The 7,233-nt window shown below is 48.7% G+C and overlaps 2 non-coding genes across 2 annotated transcripts; one reads left to right on the top strand and one right to left on the bottom strand.

Moving 5' to 3' along the window:
• The first annotated feature begins 444 nt into the window (after window positions 1-444).
• TRNAN-GUU (transfer RNA asparagine (anticodon GUU)) lies at window positions 445-518 on the top strand. The gene has a single exon. It is a non-coding gene; the product is annotated as a tRNA-Asn (tRNA).
• Window positions 519-6,553: 6,035 nt separating this feature from the next.
• On the bottom strand, window positions 6,554-6,626 carry TRNAV-CAC (transfer RNA valine (anticodon CAC)). Its single transcript has one exon. It is a non-coding gene; the product is annotated as a tRNA-Val (tRNA).
• Between the last annotated feature and the right edge of the window lie 607 nt (window positions 6,627-7,233).

The following is a 7,233-nucleotide window of genomic DNA, read 5'->3' on the forward strand; positions in this document are numbered from 1 at the left end:
CACTCTTCTCTCTTTCACGCCCGCTCTCCATTCTGCACTCTCTTCCCCTCAAGTTTGATACCTCATGATCAAACCAAACCAAACCAAGCCCCAAACCAATCCTCGTCTCCCCAGATCCGCACGTGTCTCTGCACAGGCCTCCTAGGAAGTCTCCTTGTCCTCCTCCCCGCCTCGCGGGCTTCTTCCCCGCCTCTTCCCGCTCGTCCCTTCTGACCGACCCTCCCCACCACCTGGGTTCCGGCTTCCCGCTCGGCTGTCCCTTCTGCCTTCGGAATCGCCCGACGCACGGCTTTCCCACCGGACGAACACGCCGCGTCGACTCCACTTCCCGGGTTTTCTGAGGCTTTGGAGCCGGCACCGCGGTCCTGAGAAAGGCGAGTGACTGAGCCGAGCGCGGAAGCCGAACTTGCTCTCTCTGAGCCTGAGAGAAGGCGTCGCCCGAGCGTCTCTGTGGCGCAATCGGCCAGCGCGTTCGGCTGTTAACCGAAAGGTTGGTGGTTCGAGCCCACCCAGGGACGTGTTCAGCCTGCCCTTTTGAGAGAGCTAAGATCTTGAGGTTCTCTCTCTACTCTGTGCATCCTCTCCCCTCACGGCCAAAGAGCGATGCCCCCACCACTACGCTCCTGACCTCTGCGTCGTCTTGTGTACGACAGGAGAACCTAAGCTCCTCAATTCATCACTTGAGGCTGGCCCAGAACCGCACCAGGAAAACTAGGTCGCTCGCTGGCTGGCTGAAAATGTCAGCTCACTTGAGTCATCGTTACTCTGAATTCCTTTTTAACAACGGAGTTTCTTCCGTCTTTGTACTTACTAGTGTTGATTTAACCATTTCCATATACTTTTGAGATTAATCTGGTTCTATGATTTCATGGTTACAAGTAATGCTGTAGTCCTCATTCCTGAACACGTATCTTTGGCCCCTTGTACGAGTGCTTCTCTAGCGAAGAGCCCCCGGAGAGCCATTGCTCTATCACAGTGTTTACATGGTTTCTGGATGATTCCATTTCCACTCCTTTGTTGGCTTATTAGCTGTAACTCTTTGGTTTGGTTATTTCGGCTATTGCTTTCAGCTTTATAGCATACGTCGGTAGCTAACCACAGCACAGTCTTTCTTCAAGTCATGCCACACCTCTTCACATTCCCCCCGCTGGCCTTTATGCTGTTGTTGGCAGGCATTTCACTTTACATAGGTTATAAACCCCACAATCCATCGTTATTACTTTGGTTTAATCTCACTTTTTAAAAAAAAAGAGATTTAAGTAATAAGAAAAATGTTACATAGTTCCCCATGCAAGTACCTTTTCTGTTGTCCTTCATCCCTTTGTGTACATCCAGATTTCCATCCGGTATCAGTGGACTCCTTTCACATTTCTCATAGTGTGGGTCTGCTGGTGATGAATTCCTTCAGCGTTTATATGTCTGTAGATGTCATTATGCACCTTCATTTTTGAAAGACGTTTCTTGGGGAGGAGGTATGCAATTACACATTCACTCCCCCGACCCCTTCAGTCCCTTAAAGATGTTGCTCCACTGTCTTCTCTCTGGCACTGTTTCTGATGAGGAGTCTGGCATATTTTTATTTTTTTTATTTTATTTTATTTTTTTTATGTACCATGTCTTTTTCCTCTGGCTGCTTTGGAGATATTTTTCTTTTCTTTTTCAGTGGAGTTGAGCAAGTTAAGTATGATGTGACTAGATGTGGTTTTCTTCATGTTTCATGTGCTGCTGCTGTTCATTTGGCTCCTTGGATCAGTGGATTTATAATTTTTATTATGATCGGAAAATTTTCCGTCAATATTTCTTCCAAATTTTTCCCTTCTCCCGGAGTCTTTCCAGAGATTCCAAATTACTCATATATTAGGCCTTTTAAAGTCACTCTACCACTCAATAATGCTCTGTTCATTAAAAAAAAAAAAAAGAATTTTTTCTTTTTTCTTTTTCTTTTTCTTTCTTTTTCTTTTTTTACTGTAGGTTCATTTTGGATATTGTCGGTTGTTCATGCCTTTATGTTCCCTAATCTTTTTTTCCTGTGATGTCAAACTGATGTCATTTCCACCTGGTGAACTTATTATCTCAGATGTGATAGTTTCCACGTCTACAGTTTGATTCAGGCCACTGGAAAATGTTCCATATTTCTACTTAACTCTTGGCACATGGGCAACACAGTCATCATAACTGTCTTGAAGTCCTCCCTGGGAATTTTAACGTCTTGTCAGTTATGGTTCAGTTTCGGTTGATTGATTGATTGTTCTCCTCCTTGTCATTTTCTCCTGCCTCTTTGCATGCCTGGCACCTTTGATTGGATGCCAGACATCGTCAAAGTTTCCCTTCTTGGGCGCTCGCTATTTTGGTATTCCTAGAAATCGTCTTGAGTTTCGTTCTGTGGCACAGTTAAGTGACTTGTAAACAGTTTGATCCCTTTGGGCCTTGCTTTTGTGATAGTTTAGGTAGGTCATTCTAGGGCTGATTACTCTCACTACTGAAAAAAATCTTCCTGAGTGTTCTTCCCAAAGGCCTGTGAATTATGAGTAGTCCAGGCTGGCTTGGGGGAGCGAGTGCAATTGCCTGTCCTGCGTGAGCAGCAGGCACACTGTGCATTGATCTTTTCAAGTTTCCTTCCTTGGCCTCGGGTAGTTTCTGCATAAGCATACCCTGTTCGCGATCATTGCTCTGCTGAGTCCTTGAGGGAGAGCCTTTTCATATCCCAGGGTTCTCTTCCTCTCTCTCTCTCTCTCATCACTGGATCTCTGTCCTGTGCACTCTAGCTGCCTTGTCCTCCAATCAAAACTCAGCTTCATCTCCACAGCCCAAGGAGTTGGCCTCAGATCCCCCTCCTGGTGCCTAGCCTGGAAAGTCTGGAAGCAGTAAGCCAGGCCAATGACAGGACTCACGTTGGTTGTTGCTCATGTCTCAGGGGTTGCTGGGTTTTGCTGCCTGATTTCCAGTGTCTTGAAAACCGGTGTTTCGTGTCTTTCCTCTTTTTCCTTTTCCTGGGGGCGGTGGTTGGGGGTGGGGTTGGGAGGTAGGGTGAGATTTCAGGCAGGGTGGTAAATCTGATTCGTCTCACCCCACCTCCACCAGAAGCTGAAAGCGTATCTTCATGTTTTCCCAGTTTGATTTCAATAGAAGGTGTGCCAATTTCTACTCCGATGCACTTTTTTTTAACTCAAAGAACGAGCCTTTTCTTCACACTCCTGTCATCACAACCAAGTTCCTATATATCTATCCAATACTCTAACAAGGGGAGTGGTGCCCTCCTGAATCACGTAAGTGGGAGGTACCATACAGGGACGATGTGGATGTGACCCAAAGACACCCCATTGCATGTGCTCAGCCGCTAAACTTCCAAGGTGTTTAGAAAGCCTTTCAACAATTGTCATTGTTTTTGGTGGTGACCTGCTTGATCGAGTCTCGAGAAGACTGGCCAGAATGACTCCAGATTTCTTCCTGCCAAGTAGCTTCTCGATTGGAGGGGGAAATACACACCCGTCCAAGACATTTGTTCTTCTCCTCTTTTCTCTGTGTGTTTTCGCTTTGGTTGGAGGCACACACTCTAATGACTAGGTTCCCTCCTATACCACCAAGCCTGCAGTAACATGACTGTCACTGTCTCTATATGGCTCCTTGACAGTGGCTGGCCATTCACTGACATCCGCTCAAGGTGCCCACACCTCCTCTTAACCTGTTAACCTTCGGCCACTCATCAACGTATAAAAATATGCAGCAGCATTGTATCAGAACAGTATTTTTGTTATTCCTGTGTTAATTAGAAATCCTCCAGGCAAAGATTATAATTAATTAATCCAATTTATTATCAGTTAAAGAACTTAAAAGGGAAAAATGGATCTTAAAATCACAACTTGAGCCGAATCATAATGGAGAAATGCATGTTGGTTCAAATATCGCACGATGCCTAAAAAGTCTACCTCAAAATTGTAAGTGAAATAACTAAGTCGCTATGATTTCTAGAATTATGAGACTTTATTTCAAAGACATTGTATGGTATGTGGTATGTTTATTTTGCTGGAACTCAAAATTTTAAATTTTATAAACTTAAATATTTATCGGAATTCAAGTTTGCATACTGGACCAGTAAAACCAGATGAGGACATTTAGGCCATTCAGTATCCTTAGGATTTTGAAGGGAAAATAATTTCAGGACGTATACAACCTAGAACACTGTGCTCCCAACACTGTGCTTCCACATTATTCGAAAATCTGGAAGACAGCACAAAGTACCTTTCAGACAGAAGTTCTCAAAGTGATGTGATGCATACAAGGGTTCACCTTCAGCAGTATGACATGACACAAATGCTGTCTACGCTGTTACACGTCAATTACTAGAATTCTTTAAAGTCTGTAAAAGTATCTTTTTTTTTTTTTTAACCTAGCTCCAAAGTCCATTCATTTGTCTAGAGCTAAACTTCGTTTTTACCCCCTGAGTTACATGTGACCAAGAAGGAAAGTTCAAGAAAACTTTCCCATGCATGTCATCCCCTGGGATCCTACAACCACAAGCTGGGTGACTACCCCTCTTTGGAGACAGACGCACTGGAATCTGTACTGCAAATCAGGCTGCCTCTGTCTGCTTAAACTCAGACTGGACCCAGCACCACGTCAAGGTCCGGACAAGAGAAGACCAAGCACCATTATCACAGGGCAGTCGCCCACCTGACAGCACCGAGGCCGACAATTCTGGAAAGCCCTTGAGAACTTTCCCCCACCCTCTGACGCATTTCCTACCCGCTCCCCTCATCCTCCCATCACGGGAAAGGTTCTTCTGCTTTCTGTCAGGTCAGAACCCTTCATGTTCCCTGCAGGGCACACGGAGCCAGGCAAGAGCCAAGGGGGCGGCCGCACTTCCCTGAAAGGGCCTCTCCCCAGGTGGGCGGCTCCAGCGCTCAGGCTGACCCAAGACCCCGCCGCCCACGGAGGCAGCCAGGAGGGGTCCGGAGGCAGCGGCAGCTGGGGGATGACAACCCAGTCGTGTTCCCACAAGCACAGGGCGCGTCTGGCCTGCACTCCGGCAGCCTGAAGAGACGAGATTTCGGGTTCCCGAAGGGGCACAAGGGGCCTGCTCGCGAGGGCAAAGCCTTCCTGTGGCCTTGGCGGACGGGTCCCGCAGAAGCCGGTTTGGAGGGACTCGACAAAGGAAAGGAGCAACAGCGGCCCAAGCAGTGATCTTGAATTGAGATGACGGCAGTTACTCTCAAATGGTGTCGCAGTTGATACATTGGCGAGGGAGCGCCGAATCAAAGATGGTAAAGGGCTCGGTGTGCGGATAGGGACAGAATATGCGATGTTAGTATTTCAAATGTTGTGTGTGTTTCCAATGTTTCTGATTTTCGATGAGTTCTTGGAACACAAGTCCTAGGTTCTCTTTGGATGAAAACTCTGTGCGCCATTAGGTCTGTGAGATGAAGGCGCAGAGGGTAGAAAGAAGGCCGCCCATCCCCCGGCGGATCATCGCACCTTCCCTCGGCGTAGGGACCTTGAGGCAAACCGCAGGGTTCCTGGGAGCCAAGACGGTGAGAAAAGAAATTTCTCTGGCCGGGAATCGAACCCGGGCTGCGGAGGCTTCAAATCCTAACCAAGAGACCACCAGGGAGTCATAGGAAACAAAGCCCACTCACCATCCCGCTCGAATTTGCCATGTCTAGTCGAAACTCGTGACAATAAATGTTGGGTTTCTAAGGACAGAGCAGAAAAAGAGGCCATTCCCAGCCCCTCTGGGCTGAATGCAGCTGTGCAAGGCTCCCGGCCCTTGGCCCGCTGCTCGTCACCCTTCCCCTCTCCCGCTGTGGGCGACGCTCTCTGCTCCGAGGCCAGGCCAGGCCAGGCCGCACGTGGTAACCGGCTGGGTTCCCTCCTAGTCCAGCTACGTCTCTGTCCGCGGCAGAGCCGAGGTCATTCTCTCTTTCTGAACCTCGGTTTCCTTTTAAGTCAGGCGCAGACCTGGCTCTCAGCGGGAGATGAGCGGATGGGTCTCCTTGCTGACCTCTGTCCTCAGTCCAGGGGCGCTCCCGGTGACGGCAGGGGTACTGGCTCCTTTTCCTCCCCGACCAGCTCAATTCGTGGAGCCTGAAATTCTCAACTACGCGTCTTTGACTCGAACCCTCGGTGCAGGGTTACTTCTCTTTTGTTCTGTCAGGCAAATCAACGTGTTCCGCAGGTGTGCTGAGGTGCGGGAAAGCCAAGTGTGCTTCACAGGGGTGAACTTCGTGGTTTTCCGAGACTTAATAGGTGTCAGCGTGTAGAGGGGAAAAGTCTCTAAATGAGAAAGTGAGGGGATTTCCGGATGTAAAGGTAACTTGAAGGGGGCCTTGTCCTGTGCCCTCCTTGAGCTAAGCGGTGTCCAAAGTGACCGAGAGCGGAGAAAGGAGGCCCGGTTCCTAGTGCGGAGTAGGCTTCCCGGTAGCAAGGGAACTCCTCCCATGTATCCTGGGGAAGGAGAGCACAGCTGTGCACGCCAGCACGTCCCACCCCTCCTTGCCTCCTTTTAGTTTTTCCAATGGGAATGTAAATATCGGAGGGGCGGAAAAGAAAGCGGACGTGTTTCCGCCCGGTTTCGAACCGGGGACCTTTCGCGTGTGAGGCGAACGTGATAACCACTACACTACGGAAACCGAACTGGTGCTGGCGCTTCACAGTACGTCCAGGAAAACCCTATCCTGCCCACCAACCCTTTAAACTGAGAGCAAAACGCTCGAAGCGCCAGCAATACCTCCAGCAAGAAGACTGCAGTCCCAGAGAGGCCCTGGCTTGGGGCTCCGCACCTCCCCCCTGCCCCACCCCGCCGCAGCCAGGACAGTTTGGTTTCGGGTTCCCGCATCCAACGCAGGGTCTCTCCTTCCACAACTAAGCGCCCGGGATCAGGGGTCGCCCTGCTAACTCCCCAGCTCCCAGAACTTCCATTTGCTTTTTCAAAATAGATTCTCTTTCTCTGCTGGAAAAGATTTATCATGTCATCTATTTTCTGAACGGCTAAAACATACCACATTAAGCTCCTATCTGACAACCTCAATAGCTCAATCCCCTGTGAGTCAGTCTCTGCGGGATCCTTTTTTCCCCTTCTGCTTCTATTCCTTTGTAGTCCTAGACTACTGTGACTGGAGGAGGAACCTATTGTGTGAAAAATGGTGGCCGGTTTCATGATCTCTTTCTCTCAAGATTGTTCACCCTCTTCCCCAACATTCTCCAGGATAGACCGTACACTAAGCCGTATAATATGCC

The sequence above is a fragment of the Camelus dromedarius genome, chromosome 23 (assembly GCF_036321535.1).
Source record: "Camelus dromedarius isolate mCamDro1 chromosome 23, mCamDro1.pat, whole genome shotgun sequence".
Lineage (NCBI taxonomy): Eukaryota > Metazoa > Chordata > Mammalia > Artiodactyla > Camelidae > Camelus > Camelus dromedarius.